The sequence below is a fragment of the Chlorocebus sabaeus genome, chromosome 4 (genome assembly GCF_047675955.1).
Source record: "Chlorocebus sabaeus isolate Y175 chromosome 4, mChlSab1.0.hap1, whole genome shotgun sequence".
NCBI classification, from domain to species: domain Eukaryota; kingdom Metazoa; phylum Chordata; class Mammalia; order Primates; family Cercopithecidae; genus Chlorocebus; species Chlorocebus sabaeus.
The window spans coordinates 47,496,261-47,517,789 of NC_132907.1; positions in this window are offsets into that span (position 1 = coordinate 47,496,261).

Sequence of the window (21,529 nt, forward strand, 5' to 3'; positions counted from 1 at the left end):
GGGATATTTGGAAGCCCATAGAGGGCTATGGTGAAAAAAGAAATATCTTCCGTTCAAAACCGGAAAGAAGCTTTCTGAGAAACTGCTCTGTGTTCTGTTAATTCATCTCACAGAGGTACGTCTTTCCCTTCAAGAAGCCTTTCGCTAAGGCTGTTCTTGTGGAAGGGGCAAAGGGATATTTGGAAGCCCGTGGATTGCTATGGTGAAATAAGAAATATCTTCCGTTCAAAACTGGAAAGAAGCTTTCTGAGAAACTGCTCTGTGTTCTGTTAGTTCATCTCACAGAGCTACATCTTTCCCTTCAAGAAGCCTTCCGCTAAGGCTGTTCTTGTGGAATTGGCAAAGGGATATTTGGAAGCCCTTAGAGGGCTATGGTGAAAAAGGAAATATCTTCCCTTCAAAACTGGAAAGAAGCTTTCTCAGAAACTGCTCTGTGTTCTGTTAATTTATCTCACAGAGTTACATCTTTCCCTTCAAGAAGCCTTTCGCTAAGGCTGTTCTTGTGGTATTCGCAAAGGGATATTTGGAAGCCCCTAGAGGGCTATGGTGAAAAAGGAAATATCTTCCGTTCAAAACTGGAAAGAAGATTTCTGAGAAACTGCTCTGTGTTCTGTTAATTCATCTCACAGAGTTACATCTTTCCCTTCAAGAAGCCTTTCGCTAAGGCTGTTCTTGTGGAACTGGCAAAGGGATATTTGGAAGCCCATAGAGGGCTACGGTGAAAAAGGAAATATCTTCCGTTCAAAACTGTAAAGAAGCTTTCTGAGAAACTGCTCTGTGTTCTGTTAATTCATCTCACAGAGTTACATCTTTCCCTTCAAGAAGCCTTTCGCTAAGGCTGTTCTTGTGGAATTGGCAAAGATATATTTGGAAGCCCATAGAGGGCTATGGTGAGAAAGGAAATTTCTTCCGTTCAAAACTGGAAAGAAGCTTTCTGAGAAACTGCTCTGTGTTCTGTTAATTCATCTCACAGAGTTACATCTTTCCCTTCAAGAAGCCTTTCGCTAAGGCTGTTCTTGTGGAACTGGCAAAGGGATATTTGGAAGCCCATAGAGGGCTACGGTGAAAAAGGAAATATCTTCCGTTCAAAACTGGAAAGAAGCTTTCTGAGAAACTGCTCTGTGTTCTGTTAATTCATCTCACAGAGTTACATCTTTCCCTTCAAGAAGCCTTTCGCTAAGGCTGTTCTTGGGGAATCGGTAAAGGGATATTTGGAAGCCCATAGAGGGCTAAGGTGAAAAAGGAAATATCTTCCGTTCAAAACTGGAAAGAAGCTTTCTGAGAAACTGCTCTGTGTTCTGTTAATTCATCTCACAGAGTTACATCTTTCCCTTCAAGAAGCCTTTCGCTAAGGCTGTTCTTGTGGAATCGGCAAAGGGATATTTGGAAGCCCATAGAGGGCTATGTTGAAACAGGAAATTTCTTCCGTTCAAAACTGGAAAGAAGCTTTCTGAGAAACTGCTGTGTGTTTTGTTAATTCATCTCACAGAGTTACATCTTTCCTTTCAAGAAGCCTTTCGCTGAGGCTGTTCTTGTGGAATTGGCAAAGGGATATTTGGAAGCCCATAGAGGGCTATGGTGAAAAAGGAAATATCTTCCGTTCAAAACTGGAAAGAAGCTTTCTGAGAAACTGCTCTGTGTTCTGTTAATTCATCTCACAGAGTTACATCTTTCCCTTCAAGAAGCCTTTCGCTAAGGCTGTTGTTGTGGTATTCGCAAAGGGATATTTGGAAGCCCATAGAGGGCTATGGTGAAAAAGGAAATATCTTCCCTTCAAAACTGGAAAGAAGATTTCTGAGAAACTGCTCTGTGTTCTGTTAATTCATCTCACAGAGTTACATCTTTCCCTTCAAGAAGCCTTTCGCTAAGGCTGTTCTTGTGGAACTGGCAAAGGGATATTTGGAAGCCCATAGAGGGCTACGGTGAAAAAGGAAATATTTTCCGTTCAAAACTGGAAAGAAGCTTTCTGAGAAACTGCTCTGTGTTCTGTTAATTCATCTCACAGAGTTACATCTTTCCCTTCAAGAAGCCTTTCGCTAAGGCTGTTCTTGTGGAATTGGCAAAGGGATATTTGGAAGCCCATAGAGGGCTATGGTGAAACAGGAAATTTCTTCCGTTCAATACTGGAAAGAAGCTTACTGAGAAACTGCTCTATGTTCTGCTAATTCATCTCACAGAGTTACATCTTTCCCTTCATGAAGCCTTTCGCTAAGGCTGTTCTTGTGCAATTGGCAAAGGGATATTTAGAAGCCCATAGAGGGCTATGGTGAAAAAGGAAATATCTTCCGTTCAAAACTGGAAAGAAGCTTTCTGAGAAACTGCTCTGTGTTCTGTTAATTCATCTCACAGAGTTACATCTTTCCCTTCAAGAAGCCTTTCGCTAAGGCTGTTCTTGTGGAACTGGCAAAGGGATATTTGGAAGCCCATAGAGGGCTACGGTGAAAAAGGAAATATTTTCCGTTCAAAACTGGAAAGAAGCTTTCTGAGAAACTGCTCTGTGTTCTGTTAATTCATCTCACAGAGTTACATCTTTCCCTTCAAGAAGCCTTTCGCTAAGGCTGTTCTTGTGGAATTGGCAAAGGGATATTTGGAAGCCCATAGAGGGCTATGGTGAAACAGGAAATTTCTTCCGTTCAATACTGGAAAGAAGCTTACTGAGAAACTGCTCTATGTTCTGCTAATTCATCTCACAGAGTTACATCTTTCCCTTCATGAAGCCTTTCGCTAAGTCTGTTCTTGTGCAATTGGCAAAGGGATATTTAGAAGCCCATAGAGGGCTATGGTGAAAAAGGAAATATCTTCCGTTCAAAACTGGAAAGCAGCTTTCTGAGAAACTGCTCAGTGTTCTGTTAATTCATCTCACAGAGTTACATCTTTCCCTTCAAGAAGCCTTTCGCTAAGGCTGTTCTTGTGGAATTGGCAAAGGGATATTTGGAAGCCCATAGAGGGCTATTGTGAAAAAGGAAATATCTTCCGTTCAAAATTGGAAAGAAGCTCTGAGAAAATTCTCCGTGTTCTGTTAATTCATCTCACAGAGTTACATCTTTCCCTTCAGGAAGCTTTTCGGTAAGACTGTTCTTGTGGAATTGGCAAAGGGATATTTGGAAGCCCGTAGAGGGCTATGGTGAAAAAGGAAATATCTTCCGTTCTAAACTGGAAAGAAGCTTTCTGAGAAATTGCTCTGTGTTCTGTTAATTCATCTCACAGAGTTACATCTTTCCCTTCAAGAAGCCTTTCGCTGAGGCTGTTCTTGTGTAATTGGCAAAGGGATATTTGGAAGCCTATAGAGGGCTATGGTGAAAAAGGAAATATCTTCCGTTCAAAACTGGAAAGAAGCTTTCTGAGAAACTGCTCTGTGTTCTGTTAATTCATCTCACAGAGTTACATCTTTCCATTCAAGAAGCCTTTCGCTAAGGCTGTTCTTGTGGTATTCGCAAAGGTATATTTGGAAGCCCATAGAGGGCTATGGTGAAAAAGGAAATATCTTCCGTTCAAAACTGGAAAGAAGATTTCTGAGAAACTGCTCTGTGTTCTGTTAATTCATCTCACAGAGTTACATCTTTCCCTTCAAGAAGCCTTTCGCTAAGGGTGTTCTTGTGGAACTGGCAAAGGGATATTTGGAAGCCCATGGAGGGCTACAGTGAAAAAGGAAATATCTTCCGTTCAAAACTGGAAAGAAGCTTTCTGAGAAACTGCTCTGTGTTCTGTTAATTCATCTCACAGAGTTACATCTTTCCCTTCAAGAAGCCTTTCGCTAAGGCTGTTCTTGTGGAAGTCGCAAAGGGATATTTGGAAGCCCATAGAGGGCTATGGTGAGAAAGGAAATTTCTTCAGTTCAAAACTGGAAAGAAGCTTTCTGAGAAACTGCTCTGTGTTCTGTTATTTTATCTCACAGAGATACATCTTTCCCTTCAAGAAGCCTTTCGCTAAGGCTGTTCTTGTGTTATTCGCAAAGGAATATTTGGAAGCCCGTAGAGGGCTATGGTGAAAAAGGAAATATCTTCCGTTCTAAACTGGAAAGAAGATTTCTGAGAAACTGCTCTGCGTTCTATTAATTCATCTCACAGAGTTACATCTTTCCCTTCAAGAAGCCTTTCGCTAAGGCTGTTCTTGTGGAACTGGCAAAGGGATATTTGGAAGCCCATAGAGGGCTACGGTGAAAAAGGAAATATCTTCCGTTCAAAACTAGAAAGAAGCTCTGAGAAAATTCTCGGTGTTCTGTTAATTCATCTCACAGAGTTACATCTTTCCCTTCAGGAAGCCTTTCGGTAGGACTGTTCTTGTGGAATAGGCAAGGGATATTTGGAAGCCCGTAGAGGGCTATGGTGAAAAAGGAAATATCTTCCGTTCTAAACTGGAAAGAAGCTTTCTGAGAAACTGCTCTGTGTTCTGTTAATTCATCTCACAGAGTTACATCTTTCCCTTCAAGAAGCCTTTCGCTAAGGCTGTTCTTGTGGAACTGGCAAAGGGATATTTGGAAGCCCATAGAGGGCTACGGTGAAAAAGGAAATATCTTCCGTTCAAAACTGGAAAGAAGCTTTCTGAGAAACTGCTCTGTGTTCTGTTAATTCATCTCACAGAGTTACATCTTTCCCTTCAAGAAGCCTTTCGCTAAGGCTGTTCTTGGGGAATCGGCAAAGGGATATTTGGAAGCCCATAGAGGGCTACGGTGAAAAAGGAAATATCTTCCGTTCAAAACTGGAAAGAAGCTTTCTGAGAAACTGCTCTGTGTTCTGTTAATTCATCTCACAGAGTTACATCTTTCCCTTCAAGAAGCCTTTCGCTAAGGCTGTTCTTGTGGAATCGGCAAAGGGATATTTGGAAGCCCATAGAGGGCTATGTTGAAACAGGAAATTTCTTCTGTTCAAAACTGGAAAGAAGCTTTCTGAGAAACTGCTCTGTGTTCTGTTAATTCATCTCACAGAGTTACATCTTTCCCTTCATGAAGCCTTTCGCTAAGGCTGTTCTTGTGGAATTGGCAAAGGGATATTTAGATGCCCATAGAGGGCTATGGTGAAAAAAGAAATATCTTCCGTTCAAAACTCAAAAGAAGCTTTCTGAGAAACTGCTCTGTGTTCTGTTAATTCATCTCACCGAGTTACATCTTTCCCTTCAAGAAGCCTTTCGCTAAGTCTGTTCTTGTGGAATTGGCAAAGGGATATTTGGAAGCCCATAGAGGGCTATGGTGAGAAAGGAAATATCTTCCGTTCAAAACTGGAAAGAAGCTTTCTGAGAAACTGCTGTGTGTTCTGTTAATTCATCTCACAGAGTTACATCTTTCCTTTCAAGAAGCCTTTCGCTGAGGCTGTTCTTGTGGAATTGGCAAAGGGATATTTGGAAGCCCATAGACGGCTATGGTGAAAAAGGAAATATCTTCCGTTCAAAACTGGAAAGAAGCTTTCTGAGAAACTGCTCTGTGTTCTGTTAATTCATCTCACAGAGTTACATCTTTCCCTTCAAGAAGCCTTTCGCTAAGGCTGTTCTTGTGGTATTCGCAAAGGGATATTTGGAAGCCCATAGAGGGCTATGGTGAAAAAGGAAATATCTTCCCTTCAAAACTGGAAAGAAGATTTCTGAGAAACTGCTCTGTGATCTCTTAATTCATCTCACAGAGTTACATCTTTCCCTTCAAGAAGCCTTTCGCTAAGGCTGTTCTTGTGGAACTGGCAAAGGGATATTTGGAAGCCCATAGAGGGCTACGGTGAAAAAGGAAATATTTTCCGTTCAAAACTGGAAAGAAGCTTTCTGAGAAACTGCTCTGTGTTCTGTTAATTCATCTCACAGAGTTACATCTTTCCCTTCAAGAAGCCTTTCGCTAAGGCTGTTCTTGTGGAATTGGCAAAGGGATATTTGGAAGCCCATAGAGGGCTATGGTGAAACAGGAAATTTCTTCCGTTCAATACTGGAAAGAAGCTTACTGAGAAACTGCTCTATGTTCTGCTAATTCATCTCACAGAGTTACATCTTTCCCTTCATGAAGCCTTTCGCTAAGGCTGTTCTTGTGCAATTGGCAAAGGGATATTTAGAAGCCCATAGAGGGCTATGGTGAAAAAGGAAATATCTTCCGTTCAAAACTGGAAAGAAGCTTTCTGAGAAACTGCTCTGTGTTCTGTTAATTCATCTCACAGAGTTACATCTTTCCCTTCAAGAAGCCTTTCGCTAAGGCTGTTCTTGTGGAACTGGCAAAGGGATATTTGGAAGCCCATAGAGGGCTACGGTGAAAAAGGAAATATTTTCCGTTCAAAACTGGAAAGAAGCTTTCTGAGAAACTGCTCTGTGTTCTGTTAATTCATCTCACAGAGTTACATCTTTCCCTTCAAGAAGCCTTTCGCTAAGGCTGTTCTTGTGGAATTGGCAAAGGGATATTTGGAAGCCCATAGAGGGCTATGGTGAAACAGGAAATTTCTTCCGTTCAATACTGGAAAGAAGCTTACTGAGAAACTGCTCTATGTTCTGCTAATTCATCTCACAGAGTTACATCTTTCCCTTCATGAAGCCTTTCGCTAAGGCTGTTCTTGTGCAATTGGCAAAGGGATATTTAGAAGCCCATAGAGGGCTATGGTGAAAAAGGAAATATCTTCCGTTCAAAACTGGAAAGAAGCTTTCTGAGAAACTGCTCAGTGTTCTGTTAATTCATCTCACAGAGTTACATCTTTCCCTTCAAGAAGCCTTTCGCTAAGGCTGTTCTTGTGGAATTGGCAAAGGGATATTTGGAAGCCCATAGAGGGCTATTGTGAAAAAGGAAATATCTTCCGTTCAAAATTGGAAAGAAGCTCTGAGAAAATTCTCCGTGTTCTGTTAATTCATCTCACAGAGTTACATCTTTCCCTTCAGGAAGCTTTTCGGTAAGACTGTTCTTGTGGAATTGGCAAAGGGATATTTGGAAGCCCGTAGAGGGCTATGGTGAAAAAGGAAATATCTTCCGTTCTAAACTGGAAAGAAGCTTTCTGAGAAATTGCTCTGTGTTCTGTTAATTCATCTCACAGAGTTACATCTTTCCCTTCAAGAAGCCTTTCGCTGAGGCTGTTCTTGTGTAATTGGCAAAGGGATATTTGGAAGCCTATAGAGGGCTATGGTGAAAAAGGAAATATCTTCCGTTCAAAACTGGAAAGAAGCTTTCTGAGAAACTGCTCTGTGTTCTGTTAATTCATCTCACAGAGTTACATCTTTCCATTCAAGAAGCCTTTCGCTAAGGCTGTTCTTGTGGTGTTCGCAAAGGTATATTTGGAAGCCCATAGAGGGCTATGGTGAAAAAGGAAATATCTTCCGTTCAAAACTGGAAAGAAGATTTCTGAGAAACTGCTCTGTGTTCTGTTAATTCATCTCACAGAGTTACATCTTTCCCTTCAAGAAGCCTTTCGCTAAGGGTGTTCTTGTGGAACTGGCAAAGGGATATTTGGAAGCCCATAGAGGGCTACAGTGAAAAAGGAAATATCTTCCGTTCAAAACTGGAAAGAAGCTTTCTGAGAAACTGCTCTGTGTTCTGTTAATTCATCTCACAGAGTTACATCTTTCCCTTCAAGAAGCCTTTCGCTAAGGCTGTTCTTGTGGAAGTCGCAAAGGGATATTTGGAAGCCCATAGAGGGCTATGGTGAGAAAGGAAATTTCTTCCGTTCAAAACTGGAAAGAAGCTTTCTGAGAAACTGCTCTGTGTTCTGTTATTTTATCTCACAGAGATACATCTTTCCCTTCAAGAAGCCTTTCGCTAAGGCTGTTCTTGTGTTATTCGCAAAGGTATATTTGGAAGCCCGTAGAGGGCTATGGTGAAAAAGGAAATATCTTCCGTTCTAAATTGGAAAGAAGATTTCTGAGAAACTGCTCTGCGTTCTATTAATTCATCTCACAGAGTTACATCTTTCCCTTCAAGAAGCCTTTCGCTAAGGCTGTTCTTGTGGAACTGGCAAAGGGATATTTGGAAGCCCATAGAGGGCTACGGTGAAAAAGGAAATATCTTCCGTTCAAAACTAGAAAGAAGCTCTGAGAAAATTCTCGGTGTTCTGTTAATTCATCTCACAGAGTTACATCTTTCCCTTCAGGAAGCCTTTCGGTAAGACTGTTCTTGTGGAATAGGCAAGGGATATTTGGAAGCCCGTAGAGGGCTATGGTGAAAAAGGAAATATCTTCCGTTCTAAACTGGAAAGAAGCTTTCTGAGAAACTGCTCTGTGTTCTGTTAATTCATCTCACAGAGTTACATCTTTCCCTTCAGGAAGCCTTTCGGTAAGACTGTTCTTGTGGAATTGGCAAAGGGATATTTGGAAGCCCGTAGAGGGCTATGGTGAAAAAGGAAATATCTTCCGTTCAAAACTGGAAAGAAGCTTTCTGAGAAACTGCTCTGTGCTCTGTTAATTCATCTCACAGAGTTACATCTTTCCCTTCAAGAAGCCTTTCGCTGAGTCTGTTATTGTGGAATTGGCAAAGGGATATTTGGAACCCCTACAGGGCTATGGTGAAAAACGAAATATCTTCCGTTCAAAACTGGAAAGAAGATTTCTGAGAAACTGCTCTGTGTTCTGTTAATTCATCTCACAGAGTTACATCTTTGCCTTCAAGAATCCTTTCGCTAAGGCTGTTCTTGTGGAATTGGCATAGGGATACTTGGAAGCCCATAGAGGGCTATGGTGAGAAAGGAAATATCTTCCGTTCAAAACTGGAAAGAAGCTTTCTGAGAAACTGCTCTGTGTTCTGTTAATTCATCTCACAGAGTTACATCTTTGCCTTCAAGAATCCTTTCGCTAAGGCTGTTCTTGTGGAAGTCGCAAAGGGATATTTGGAAGCCCATAGAGGGTTATGGTGAGAAAGGAAATATCTTCCGTTCTAAACTGGAAAGAAGCTTTCTGAGAAACTGCTCTGTGTTCTGTTAATTCATCTCACAGAGTTACATCTTCCCCTTCAAGAAGCCTTTCGCTAAGGCTGTTCTTGTGGAAGTCGCAAAGGGATATTTGGAAGCCCATAGAGGGTTATGGTGAGAAAGGAAATATCTTCCGTTCAAAACTGGAAAGAAGCTTTCTGAGAAACTGCTCTGTGTTCTGTTAATTCATCTCACAGAGTTACATCTTTCCCTTCAAGAAGCCTTTCGCTAAGGCTGTTCTTGTGGAATTGGCAAAGGGATATTTGGAAGCCCATAGAGGGCTATGGTGAAAAAGGAAATATCTTCCGTTCAAATCTGGAAAGAACCTCTGAGAAAATTCTCTGTGTTCTGTTAATTCATCTCACAGAGTTACATCTTTCCCTTCAAGAAGAATTTCGCTAAGGCTGTTCTTGTGGAAGTGGCAAAGGGTTATTTGGAAGCCCATAGAGGGCTACGGTGAAAAAGGAAATATCTTCCGTTCAAAACTGGAAAGAAGCTTTCTGAGAAACTGCTCTGTGTTCTGTTAATTCATCTCAACGAGTTACATCTTTCCCTTCAAGAAGCCTTTCGCTAAGGCTGTTCTTGTGGAATTGGCAAAGGGATATTTGGAAGCCCATAGAGGGCTATGGTGAAAAAGGAAATATCTTCCGTTCAAAACCGGAAAGAAGCTGTCTGGGAAATTGCTTTGTGTTCTGTTAATTCATCTCACAGATTTACATCGTTCCCTTGAAGAAGCCTTTCGCTAAGGTTGTTCTTGTTGAATTGGCAAAGGGATATTTAGAAGCCCATAGAGGGCTATGGTGAAAAAGGAAATATCTTCCGTTCAAAACTGGAAAGAAGCTTTCTGAGAAACTGCTCTGTGTTCTGTTAATTCATCTCACAGAGTTACATCTTTCCCTTCAAGAAGCCTTTCGCTAAGGCTGTTCTTGTGGAATTGGCAAAGGGATATTTGGAAGCCCATAGAGGGCTATGGTGAAAAAGGAAATATCTTCCGTTCAAATCTGGAAAGAACCTCTGAGAAAATTCTCTGTGTTCTGTTAATTCATCTCACAGAGTTACATCTTTCCCTTCAAGAAGAATTTCGCTAAGGCTGTTCTTGTGGAAGTGGCAAAGGGTTATTTGGAAGCCCATAGAGGGCTACGGTGAAAAAGGAAATATCTTCCGTTCAAAACTGGAAAGAAGCTTTCTGAGAAACTGCTCTGTGTTCTGTTAATTCATCTCAACGAGTTACATCTTTCCCTTCAAGAAGCCTTTCGCTAAGTCTGTTCTTGTGGAATTGGCAAAGGGATATTTGGAAGCCCATAGAGGGCTATGGTGAGAAAGGAAATATCTTCCGTTCAAAACTGGAAAGAAGCTTTCTGAGAAAGTGCTCTGTGTTCTGTTAATTCATCTCACAGAGCTACATCTTTCCCTTCAAGAAGCCTTTCGCTAAGGCTGTTCTTGTGGAATTGGCAAAGGGATATTTGGAAGCCCATAGAGGGCTACGGTGAAAAAGGAAATATCTTCCGTTCAAAACTGGAAAGAAGCTTTCTGAGAAACTGCTCTGTGTTCTGTTAATTCATCTCACAGAGTTACAACTTTCCCTTCAAGAAGCCTTTCGCTAAGGCTGTTCTTGTGGAATTGCCAAAGGGATATTTGGAAGCCCATAGAGGGCTACGGTGAAAAATGAAATATCTTCCGTTCAAAACTGGAAAGAAGCTTTCTGAGAAACTGCTCTGTGTTCTGTTAATTCATCTCACAGAGTTACATCTTTCCCTTCAAGAAACCTTTCGCTAAGGCTGTGCTTGTGGAATTGGCAAAGGGATATTTGGAAGCCCATAGAGGGCTATGGTGAAAAAGGAAATATCTTCCGTTCTAAACTGGAAAGAAGCTTTCTGAGAACCTGCTCTGTGTTCTGTTAATTCATCTCACAGAGTTACATCTTTCCCTTCATGAAGCCTTTCGCTGAGTCTGTTCTTGTGGAATTGGCAAAGGGATATTTGGAAGCCCATAGAGAGCTATGGTGAAAAAGGAAATAACTTCCGTTCAAAACTGGAAAGAAGCTTTCTGAGAAACTGCTCTGTGTTCTGTTAATTCATCTCACAGAGGTTACATCTTTCCCTTCAAGAAGCCATTCGCTAAGGCTGTTCTTGTGGAATTGGCAAAGGGATATTTTTAAGCCCATAGAGGGCTATTGTGAGAAAGGAAATATCTTCCGTTCAAAACTGCAAAGAAGCTTTCTGAGAAACTGCTCTGTGTTCTGTTATTTCATCTCACAGAGTTACATCTTTCCCTTCAAGAAGCCTTTCGCTAAGGCTGTTATTGTGGAATTGGCAAAGGGATATTTGGAAGCCCATAGAGGGCTATGGTGAAAAAGGAAATATCTTCCATTCAAAACTGGAAAGAAGCTTTCTGAGAAACTGCTCTGTGTTCTGTTAATTCATCTCACAGAGTTACATCTTTCCCTTGCAAGTAGCCTTTCACTAAGGCTGTTCTTGTGGAATTGGCAAAGGGATATTTGGAAGCCCATAGAGGGCTATGGTGAAAAAGGAAATATCTTCCGTTCAAAACTGGAAAGAAGCTTTCTGAGAAACTGCTCTGTGTTCTGTTAATTCATCTCACAGAGTTACATCGTTCCCTTCAAGAAGCCTTTCGCTAAGGCTGTTCTTGTGGAATTAGCAAAGGGATATTTGGAAGCCCATAGAGGGCTATGGTGAAAAAGTAAATATCTTCCGTTCAAAACTGGAAAGAAGCTTTCTGAGAAACTGCTCTGTGTTCTGTTAATTCATCTCACCGAGTTACATCTTTCCCTTCAAGAAGCCTTTCGCTAAGCCTGTTCTTGTGGAACTGGCAAAGGGATATTTGGAAGCCCATAGAGGGCTATGTTGAGAAAGGAAATATCTTCCGTTCAAAACTGGAAAGAAGCTTTCTGAGAAACTGCTCTGTGTTCTGTTAATTCATCTCACAGAGTTACATCTTTCCCTTCAAGAAGTCTTTCGCTAAGGCTGTTCTTGTGGAATTGGCAAAGGGATATTTGGAAGCCCATAGAGGGCTATGGTGAAAAAGGAAATATCTTCCGTTCAAAACAAGAAAGAAGCTTTCTGAGAAACTGCTCTGTGTTCTGTTAATTCATCTCACAGAGTTACATCTTTCCCTTCAGGAAGCCTTTCGGTAAGACTGTTCTTGTGGAATTGGCAAAGGGATATTTGGAAGCCCGTAGAGGGCTATGGTGAAAAAGGAAATATCTTCCGTTCAAAACTGGAAAGAAGCTTTCTGAGAAACTGCTCTGTGTTCTGTTAATTCATCTCACAGAGTTACATCTTTCCCTTCAAGAAGCCATTCGCTGAGGCTGTTCTTGTGGAATTGGCAAAGGGATATTTGGAAGCCCATAGAGGGCTATGGTGAAAAAGGAAATATCTTCCGTTCAAAACTGGAAAGAAGCTTTCTGAGAAACTGCTCTGTGTTCTGTTAATTCATCTCACAAGGTTACATCTTTCCCTTCAAGAAGCCTTTCGCTAAGACTGTTCTTGTGGTATTCGCAAAGGGATATTTGGAAGCCCATAGAGGGCTATGGTGAGAAAGGAAATATCTTACGTTCAAAACTGGAAAGAAGATTTCTGAGAAACTGCTCTGTGTTCTGGTAATTCATCTCACAGAGATACATCTTTCCCTTCAAGAAGCCTTTCGCTAAGGGTGTTCTTGTGGAACTGGCAAAGGGATATTTGTAAGCCCATAGAGGGCTACAGTGAAAAAGGAAATATCTTCCGTTCAAAACTGGAAAGAAGCTTTCTGAGAAACTACTCTGTGTTCTCTTAATTCATCTCACAGAGTTACATCTTTCCATTCAAGAAGCCTTTCGCTAAAGCTGTTCTTGTGGAAGTGGCAAAGGGATATTTGGAAGCTCTTAGAGGGCTATGGTGAGAAAGAAAATTTCTTCCGTTCAAAACTGGAAAGAAGCTTTCTGAGAAACTGCTCTGTGTTCCGTTAATTCATCTCACAGAGTTACATCTTTCACTTCAAGAAGCCTTTCGCTGAGGCTGTTATTGTGGAATTGGCAAAGGGATATTTGGAACCCCTAGAGGGCTATGGTGAAAAAATACATATCTTCCGTTCAAAACTGGAAAGAAGCGTTCGGAGAAACTGCTCTGTGTTCTGTTAATTCATCTCACAGAGTTACATCTTTGCCTTCAAGAAGCCTATCGCTAAGGCTGTTCTTGTGGAATTGGCAAAGGGATATTTGGAAGCCCATAGAGGGCTATGGTGGGAAAGGAAATATCTTCCGTTCAAAACTGGAAAGAAGCTTTCTGAGAAACTGCTCTGTGTTCTGTTAATTCATCTCACAGAGTTACATCTTTCCCTTCAAGAAGCCTTTCGCTAAAGCTGTTCTTGTGGTATTCGCAAAGGGATATTTGGAAGCTCCTAGAGGGCTATGGTGAAAAAGGAAATATCTTCCGTTCAAAACTGGAAAGAAGATTTCTGAGAAACTGCTCTGTGTTCTGTTAATTCATCTCACAGAGTTACATCTTTCCCTTCAAGAAGCCTTTCCCTAAGGCTGTTCTTGTGGAACTGGCAAAGGGATATTTGGAAGCCCATAGTTGGCTACGGTGAAAAAGGAAGTATCTTCCATTCAAAACTGGAAAGAAGCTTTCTGAGAAACTGCTCTGTGTTCTGTTAATTCATCTCACAGAGTTACATCTTTCCCTTCAAGAAGCCTTTCGCTAAGGCTGTTCTTTTGGAATTGGCAAAGGGATATTTGGAAGCCCATAGAGGGCTATGGTGAGAAAGGAAATTTCTTCCGTTCAAAACTGGAAAGAAGCTTTCTGAGAAACTGCTGTGTGTTCTGTTAATTCATCTCACAGAGTTACATCTTTCCCTTCAGGAAGCCTTTCGCTAAGGCTGTTCTTGTGGAACTGGCAAAGGGATATTTGGAAGCCCATAGAGGTCTACGGTGAAAAAGGAAATATCTTCCGTTCAAAACTGGAAAGAAGCTTTCTGAGAAACTGCTCTGTGTTCTGTTAATTCATCTCACAGAGTTACATCTTTCCCTTCAACAAGCCTTTCGCTAAGGCTGTTCTTGTGGAATTGGCAAAGGGATATTTGGAAGCCCATAGAGGGCTATGGTGAGAAAGGAAATTTCTTCCGTTCAAAACTGGAAAGAAGCTTTCTGAGAAACTGCTCTGTGTTCTGTTATTTTATCTCACAGAGTTACATCTTTCCCTTCAGGAAGCCTTTCGCTAAGTCTGTTCTTCTGTTATTCGCAAAGGGATATTTGGAAGCCACTAGAGGGCTAGGGTGAAAAAGGAAATATCTTCCGTTCTAAACTGGAAAGAAGATTTCTGAGAAACTGCACTGTGTTCTGTTAATTCATCTCACAGAGTTACATCTTGCCCTTCAAGAAGCCTTTCGCTAAGGCTGTTCTTGTGGAACTGGCAAAGGGATATTTGGAAGCCCATAGAGGGCTACGGTGAAAAAGGAAATATCTTCCGTTCAAAACTGGAAAGAAGTTCTGAGAAAATTCTCTGTGTTCTCTTAATTCATCTCACAGAGTTACATCCTTCCCTTCAGGAAGCCTTTCGGTAAGACTGTTCTTGTGGAATAGGCAAAGGGATATTTGGAAGCCCGTAGAGGGCTATGGTGAAAAAGGAAATATCTTCCGTTCTAAACTGGAAAGAAGCTTTCTGAGAAACTGCTCTGTGTTCTGTTAATTCATCTCACAGAGTTACATCTTTCCCTTCAGGAAGCCTTTCGGTAAGACTGTTCTTGTGGAATTGGCAAAGGGATATTTGGAAGCCCGTAGAGGGCTATGGTGAAAAAGGAAATATCTTCCGTTGTAAACAGGAAAGAAGCTTTCTGAGAAACTGCTCGGTGTTCTGTTAATTCATCTCACAGAGTTACATCTTTCCCTTCAAGAAGCCTTTCGCTGAGGCTGTCTTGTGGAATTGGCAATGGGATATTTGGAAGCCCATAGAGGGCTATGGTGAAAAAGGAAATATCTTCCGTTCAAAACTGGAAAGAAGCTTTCTGAGAAACTGCTCTGTGTTCTGTTAATTCATCTCACAGAGTTACATCTTTCCCTTCAAGAAGCCTTTCGTTAAGGCTATTCTTGTGGTATTCGCAAAGGGATATTTGGAACCCCATAGAGGGCTATGGTGAAAAAGGAAATATCTTCCGTTCAAAACTGGAAAGAAGATTTCTGAGAAGCTGCTCTGTGTTCTGTTAATTCATCTCACAGAGTTATATCTTTCCCTTCAAGAAGCCATTCGCTAAGGCTATTCTTGTGGAATTGGCAAAGGGATATTTGGAAGCCCATAGAGGGCTACAGTGAAAAAGGAAATATCTTCCGATCAAAACTGGAAAGAAGCTTTCTGAGAAACTGCTCTGTGTTCTGTTAATTCATCTCACAGAGTTACATCTTTCCCTTCAAGAAGCCTTTCGCTAAGGCTGTTCTTGTGGAAGTGGCAAAGGGATATTTGGAAGCCCATAGAGGGCTATGGTGAGAAAGGAAATTTCTTCCGTTCAAAACTGGAAAGAAGCTTTCTGAGAAACTTCTCTGTGTTCTGTTAATTCATCTCACAGAGTTACATCTTTCCCTTCAAGAAGCCTAACGCTGAGGCTGTTTTTGTGGAATTGTCAAAGGGATATTTGGAAGCCCATAGAGGGCTATGGTGAAAAAGGAAATATCTTCCGTTCAAAACTGGAAAGAAGCTTTCTGAGAAACTGCTCTGTGTTCTGTTAATTCATCTCACAGAGTTACCTCTTTCCCTTCAAGAAGCCTTTCGCTAAGGCTGTTCCTCTGGAATTGGCAAAGGGATATTTGGAAGCCCATAGAGGGCTATGGTGAAAAAAGAAATATCTTCCGTTCAAAACCGGAAAGAAGCTTTCTGAGAAACTGCTCTGCGTTCTGTAAATTCATCTCACAGAGCTACATCTTTCCCTTCAAGAAGCCTTTCGCTAAGGCTGTTCTTGTGGAATTGGCAAAGGGATATTTGGAAGCCCATAGAGGGCTATGGTAAAAAAGAAATATCTTCCGTTCCAAACTGGAAAGAAGCACTGAGAAAATTCTCTGTGTTCTGTTAATTCATCTCACAGAGTTACATCTTTCCCTTCAGGAAGCCTTTCGGTAAGACTGTTCTTGTGGAATTGGCAAAGGGCTATTTGGAAGCTCGTAGAGGGCTATGGTGAAAAAGGAAATATCTTCCGTTCAAAGCTGGAAAGAAGCTTTCTGAGAAACTGCTCTGTGTTCTGTTAATTCATCTCACAGAGTTACATGTTTCCCTTCAAGAAGCCTTTCGCTAAGGCTATTCTTGTGGAATTGGCAAAGGGATATTTGGAAGCCCATAGAGGGCTATGGTGAAAAAGGAAATATCTTCCGTTCAAAACTGGAAAGAAGCTTTCTGAGAAACTGCTCTGTGTTCTGTTAATTCATCTCACAGAGTTACATCTTCCCCTTCAAGAAGCCTTTCGCTAAGGCTGTTCCTGTGGAATTGGCAATGGGATATTTGGCAGCCCATAGAGGGCTATGGTGAAAAAGGAAATATCTTCCGTTCAAAACTGGAAAGAAGCTTTCTGAGAAACTGCTCTGTGTTCTGTTAATTCATCTCACGGAGTTACATCGTTCCCTTCAAGAAGCCTTTCGCTAAGGCTGTTCTTGTGGAATTGGCAAAGGGATATTTGGGAGCCCATAGAGGGCTATTGTGAAAAAGGAAATATCTTCCTTTCAAAACTGGAAGGAAGCTCTGAGAAAATTCTCTGTGTTCTGTTAATTCATCTCACAGAGTTACATCTTTCCCTTCAGGAGTCCTTTCGGTAAGACTCTTCTTGTGGAATTGGCAAAGGGATATTTGGAAGCCCGTAGAGGGCTATGGTGAAAAAGGAAATATCTTCCGTTCTAAACCGTAAAGAAGCTTTCTGAGAAACTGCTCTGTGTTCTGTTAATTCATCTCACAGAGTTACATCTTTCCCTTCAAGAAGCCTTTCGCTGAGGCTGTTCTTGTGGAATTGGCAAAGGGATATTTGGAAGTCCTTAGAGGGCTATGGTGAAAAAGGAAATATCTTCCGTTCAAAACTGGAAAGAAGCTTTCTGAGAAACTGCTCTGTGTTCTGTTAATTCATCTCACAGAGTTACATCTTTCCCTTCAAGAAGCCTTTCGCTAAGGCTGTTCTTGTGGAATTGGCAAAGGGATATTTGGAAGCCCATAGAGGGCTACGGTGAAAAAGGAAATATCTTCCGTTCAAAACTGGAAAGAAGCATTCTGAGAAACTGCTCTGTGTTCTGTTAATTCATCTCACAGCGTTACATCTTTCCCTTCAAGAAGCCTTTCGCTAAGTCTATTCTTGTGGAATTGGCAAAGGGATATTTGGAAGCCCATAGAAGGCTATGGTGAAAAAGGAAATATCTTCCGTTCAAAACTGGAAAGAAGCTTTCTGAGAAACTGCTCTGTGTTCTGTTAATTCATCTCACAGAGTTACATCTTTCCCTTCAAGAAGCCTTTCGGTAAGACTGTTCTTGTGGTATTCGCAAAGGGATATTTGGAAGCCCATAGAGGGCTACGGTGAAAAAGGAAATATCTTCCGTTCAAAACTGGAAAGAAGATTTCTGAGAAACTGCTCTGTGTTCTGTTAATTCATCTCACAGAGTTACATCTTTCCCTTCAAGAAGCCTTTCGCTAAGGGTGTTCTTGTGGAACTGGCAAAGGGATATTTGTAAGCCCCTAGAGGGCTACAGTGAAAAAGGAAATATCTTCCGTTCAAAACTGGAAAGAAGCTTTCTGAGAAATTGCTCTGTGTTCTCTTAATCCATCTCACAGAGTTACATCTTTCCCTTCAAGAAGCCTTTCGCTAAGGCTGTTCTTGTGGAATTGGCAAAGGGATATTTGGAAGCCCATAGAGGGCTATTGTGAAAAAGGAAATATCTTCCGTTCAAAACTGGAAAGAAGCTCTGAGAAAATTCTCTGTGTTCTGTTAATTCATCTCACAGAGTTACATCTTTCCCTTCAGGAAGCCTTTCGGTAAGACTGTTCTTGTGTAATTGGCAAAGGGATATTTGGAAGCCCGTAGAGGGCTATGGTGAAAAAGGAAATATCTTCCGTTCTAAACTGGAAAGAAGCTTTCTGAGAAACTGCTCTGTGTTCTGTTAATTCATCTCACAGAGTTACATGTTTCCCTTCAAGAAGCCTTTCGCTGAGGCTGTTCTTGTGGAATTGGGAAAGGGATATTTGTAAGCCCATAGAGGGCTATGGTGAAAAAGGAAATATCTTCCGTTCAAAACTGGAAAGAAGCGTTCTGAGAAACTGCTCTGTGTTCTGTTAATTCATCTCACAGAGTTACATCTTTGCCTTCAAGAAGCCTTTCGCTAAGGCTGTTCTTGTGGAATTGGCAAAGGGATATTTGGAAGCCCATAGAGGGCTATGGTGAGAAAGGAAATATCTTCCGTTCAAAACTGGAAAGAAGCTTTCTGAGAAACTGCTCTGTGTTCTGTTAATTCATCTCACAGAGTTACATCTTTCCCTTCAAGAAGCCTTTCGCTAAGGCTGTTCTTGTGGTATTCGCAAAGGGATATTTGGAAGCCCATAGAGGGCTATGGTGAAAAAGGAAATATCTTCCGTTCAAAACTGGAAAGAAGATTTCTGAGAAACTGCTCTGTGTTCTGTTAATTCATCTCACAGAGTTACATCTTTCCCTTCAAGAAGCCTTTCCCTAAGGCTGTTCTTGTGGAACTGGCAAAGGGATATTTGGAAGCCCATAGAGGGCTACGGTGAAAAAGGAAGTATCTTCCATTCAAAACTGGAAAGAAGCTTTCTGAGAAACTGCTCTGTGTTCTGTTAATTCATCTCACAGAGTTACATCTTTCCCTTCAAGAAGCCTTTCGCTAAGGCTGTTCTTTTGGAATTGGCAAAGGGATATTTGGAAGCCCATAGAGGGCTATGGTGAGAAAGGAAATTTCTTCCGTTCAAAACTGGAAAGAAGCTTTCTGAGAAACTGCTGTGTGTTCTGTTAATTCATCTCACAGAGTTACATCTTTCCCTTCAAGAAGCCTTTCGCTAAGTCTGTTCTTCTGTTATTCGTAAAGGGATATTTGGAAGCCCCTAGAGGGCTATGGTGAAAAAGGAAATATCTTCCGTTCTAAACTGGAAAGAAGATTTCTGAGAAACTGCACTGTGTTCTGTTAATTCATCTCACAGAGTTACATCTTTCCCTTCAAGAAGCCTTTCGCTAAGGCTGTTCTTGTGGAATTGCCAAAGGGATATTTGGAAGCCCATAGAGGGCAACGGTGAAAAAGGAAATATCTTCCGTTCAAAACTGGAAAGAAGTTCTGAGAAAATTCTCTGTGTTCTGTTAATTCATCTCACAGAGTTACATCCTTCCCTTCAGGAAGACTTTCGGTAAGACTGTTCTTGTGGAATAGGCAAAGGGATATTTGGAAGCCCGTAGAGGGCTATGATGAAAAAGGAAATATCTTCCGTTGTAAACAGGAAAGAAGCTTTCTGAGAAACTGCTCTGTGTTCTGTTAATTCATCTCACAGAGTTACATCTTTCCCTTCAAGAAGCCTTTCGCTGAGGCTGTTCTTGTGGAATTGGCAATGGGATATTTGGAAGCCCATAGAGGGCTATGGTGAAAAAGGAAATATCTTCCGTTCAAAACTGGAAAGAAGCTTTCTGAGAAACTGCTCTGTGTTCTGTTAATTCATCTCACAGAGTTACATCTTTCCCTTCAAGAAGCCTTTCGTTAAGGCTGTTCTTGTGGTATTCGCAAAGGGATATTTGGAAACCCATAGAGGGCTATGGTGAAAAAGGAAATATCTTCCGTTCAAAACTGGAAAGAAGATTTCTGAGAAGCTGCTCTTTTTCTGTTAATTCATCTCACAGAGTTATATCTTTCCCTTCAAGAAGCCTTTCGCTAAGGGTGTTCTTGAGGAACTGGAAAAGGGATATTTGGAAGCCCATAGAGGGCTACAGTGAAAAAGGAAATATCTTCCGTTCAAAACTGGAAAGAAGCTTTCTGATAAACTGCTCTGTGTTCTGTTAATTCATCTCACAGAGTTACATCTTTCCCTTCAAGAAGCCTTTCGCTAAGGCTGTTCTTGTGGAAGTGGCAAAGGGATATTTGGAAGCCCATAGAGGGCTATGGTGAGAAAGGAAATTTCTTCCGTTCAAAACTGGAAAGAAGCTTTCTGAGAAACTGCTCTGTGTTCTGTTAATTCATCTCACAGAGTTACATCTTTCCCTTCAAGAAGCGTTACGCTGAGGCTGTTTTTGTGGAATTGGCAAAGGGATATTTGGAAGCCCATAGAGGGCTATGGTGAAAAAGGAAATATCTTCCGTTGAAAACTGGAAAGAAGCTTTCTGAGAAACTGCTCTGTGTTCTGTTAATTCATCTCACAGAGTTACATCTTTCCCTTCAAGAAGCCTTTCGTTAAGGCTGTTCTTGTGCAATTGGCAAAGGGATATTTGGAAGCCCATAGAGGGCTATGGTGAAAAAGGAAATATCTTCCCTTCAAAACTGGAAAGAAGCTTTCTGAGAAACTGCTCTGTGTTCTGTTAATTCATCTCACAGAGTTACATCTTTCCCTTCAAGAAGCCTTTCGCTAAGGCTGTTCTTTTGGAATTGGCAAAGAGATATTTGGAAGCCCATAGAGGGCTATGGTGAAAAAGGAAATATCTTCCGTTCAAAACTGGAAAGATGCTTTCTGTGAAACTGCTCTGTGTTCTGTTAATTCACCTCACAGAGTTACATCTTTCCCTTCAAGAAGCCTTTCGCTAAGGCTGTTCTTGTGGAATTGGCAAAGGGATATTTGGAAGTCCATAGAGGGCTATGGTGAAAAAAGAAATATCTTCCGTTCAAAACCGGAAAGAAGCTTTCTGAGAAACTGCTCTGCGTTCTGTAAATTCATCTCACAGAGCTACATCTTTCCCTTCAAGAAGCCTTTCGCTAAGGCTGTTCTTGTGGATGTCGCAAAGGGATATTTGGAAGCCCATAGAGGGCTATGGTGAGAAAGGAAATTTCTACCGTTCAAAACTGGAAAGAAGCTTTCTGAGAAACTGCTCTGTGTTCTGTTATTTTATCTCACAGAGTTACATCTTTCCCTTCAAGAAGCCTTTCGCTAAGGCTGTTCTTGTGTTATTCGCAAAGGGATATTTGGAAGCCCCTAGAGGGCTATGGTGAAAAAGGAAATATCTTCCGTTCAAAACTGGAAAGAAGATTTCTGAGATACTGCTCTGTGTTCTGTTAATTCATCTCACAGAGTTACATCTTTCCCTTCAAGAAGCCTTTCGCTAAGGCTGTTCTTGTGGAACTGGCAAAGGGATATTTGGAAGCCCATAGAGGGCTACGGTGAAAAAGGAAATATCTTACGTTGAAAACTGGAAAGAGGTACTGAGAAAATTCTCTGTGTTCTGTTAATTCATCTCACAGAGTTACATCTTTCCCTTCAGGAAGCGTTTCGGTAAGACTGTTCTTGTGGAATAGGCAAAGGGATATTTGGAAGCCCGTAGAGGGCTATGGTGAAAAAGGAAATATCTTCCGTTCTAAACTGGAAAGAAGCTTTCTGAGAAACTGCTCTGTGTTCTGTTAATTCATCTCACAGAGTTACATCTTTCCCTTCAGGAAGCCTTTCGGTAAGACTGTTCTTGTGGAATTGGCAAAGGGATATTTGGAAGCCCGTAGAGGGCTATGGTGAAAAAGGAAATATCTTCCGTTCAAA